The sequence below is a fragment of the Pseudorca crassidens genome, chromosome 13, assembly GCF_039906515.1.
Source record: "Pseudorca crassidens isolate mPseCra1 chromosome 13, mPseCra1.hap1, whole genome shotgun sequence".
NCBI classification, from domain to species: Eukaryota; Metazoa; Chordata; class Mammalia; order Artiodactyla; family Delphinidae; genus Pseudorca; species Pseudorca crassidens.
In genome coordinates this window covers 52,343,204-52,345,206 of record NC_090308.1, presented here as the reverse complement: position 1 = coordinate 52,345,206, position 2,003 = coordinate 52,343,204, and the positions used below count along the sequence as shown (strand labels likewise).

Genomic DNA, 2,003 nt, shown 5'->3' with positions numbered 1-2,003 from the left:
TCAAGAAGCGGAGTGAGAGTCGAGACCAGAATGGGAGCTCTCATGCCCCAGACTGCAGGCCCACAGCCCTGGCTTTTCCTATCTCTGCTCTTCTAGAGGCTAATCCCCTTTTTTCCAGAAACCTCCTCCCCACATGCCCAGACAGTCATGGAATCTTCCTTCTGTATCTGAGGCCAATTCACTCCTATTTAACTCATTAAATATGAGTTAATATTTAATTAATTCAAATTAAACTCATTAATTCATTCATATTAAACTCATGTTTCCATTATACTTACAGCAGAGAGTTATCCTTATATTTTTTCTGCTTCAAAGTCTTTCTGTTGACCCTTTTATGTTCTGTTTTATATAGATAGATAGATAGATTCCTGTTACATATAGAAAGTTAGATAAAGATATATAAATAGAGATATAAAGAGAGATTGAGATAAATTTTTTAAAGTTTTTCGGTGGCCATAAATGTTCTAAGTGTCAAAACATACTATTCTGGCTCTTTCCCATCTTGCAAGATGGTGGATGAAAAAACAGAGAAGCTGGATATAAGGAGAAGAAACCTGAAGCCAAGAAGGCTGATGCCAGGGCAAGGTTAAGAAGCGTAACCTCAAGGCCAAAAAAAAAACACCTCAGAAGGGGAAACCCCACCACAACCAAAACCCCATCCTAGTCAGCGGAATTGGAAGCTTTTCCCCATCTGCTATGTGTTCCAGCAAGGCCATGGCGAAGAGGAAGTCACCTGCAGCTACATTTAAGGTTGAAAAGAAAGAGACATTTCTTGCTTGGGGGTGACAGAAATGGTGGGGCCTGAGTGGCTAAGCGTCACAGAATGCCTGGATACTGTTCTACTGAAGATGTGCCTTGAAAGCTCTCGAGCCACCAAAGAAAACCTTTCCGTCAGATGTAAGGAAGCTGCGAGCTAGCATCACTCCCAGCACCATTGGGAGCAACCTCACTGGGTGCCACAGAGGCATGGCGGTGGTTTTCCTGAAGCAGCTCAGCGGTAGCACGCTGCTTGTGACTGGACCTCTCGTCCTCAATCGAGTTCCTCTGCTAGAACACACCAGAAATTTGTCATCTCCACCAAAACTGGTAAGTGGTGTGGAAATCCCAAAACATCTCCCTGAGGCTTATTTCAGGAAGAAGAAGCTTCGTAACGCCCAGACACCAGGAAGGTAAGACCTTCGACGCAGAGAAAGGGAAATCCAAGCTTACAGAGCAGAGCAAGATTGACCTGAGAGTCCTGGACTCAAAAACTCTGCGAAGAAATCAAAGTTGTTCCTCAGCTCTAGGGCTACCTCTATTCTGTTTTCTCTCACAAATTGGTGTTCTAAATTTCTTACAAAGAACCTAATTAAATAACTGATACATTTCCCCCCAAAATATAATTCTGGTTGGTGTAGGTATTACGTTTATCACAAGTATAAAGCTAGTCAACATAATTATAAATTGTGTAGATAATTATTAAATATATACAATGTATCAGAAATGAATCTCTTAATGAATTCAATGACCCTGTTTTGTATCCCAATTAATTCATGTATCTATGATTTGATAGTACTTAATGCTAAATTATGACAGTTTTCAGAGTCGATTCTTTTTCTAATTTTTCATTTTTAGAGAGGTAAGAGAAACTGCTTGTTTTATCCACCTAAATAAATAGAGGAAAGGAAAGTTTTGTTATAGCAATGACACTAAATGCTAGTCTCCTTTCCAGTTATACGTCAAAATAACAAAGTGATCCATCATCAAAAATAATTTTTAATGCCCTGCCGCTGACAGCTTACTTAGGGCCTCCTTCAATTTTGCTGAAAGCCGAGAACCAGAGACCAATTGCCTCGAGAACAGATTTTGTTTTTATTCCACATAAGAGTCTTTTACTTTTTCAACACCAAGGTTTTTTGAGGTCTTTTATTTTTTTTGAGTTTTCTAATTGAGTTATTTTATCTTTTTCAGTTATATTTTGAGTTATTCCTTGTTTTATCCCCCAAGTGATTTTTACACCCTAG

The 2,003-nt window shown here is 39.2% G+C and overlaps 1 pseudogene; it reads left to right on the top strand.

The window, feature by feature from the left end:
* The first annotated feature begins 509 nt into the window (after window positions 1–509).
* Window positions 510–1,328, top strand: LOC137204889 (large ribosomal subunit protein eL6 pseudogene; annotated as a pseudogene).
* The last annotated feature ends 675 nt before the right edge of the window (window positions 1,329–2,003 follow it).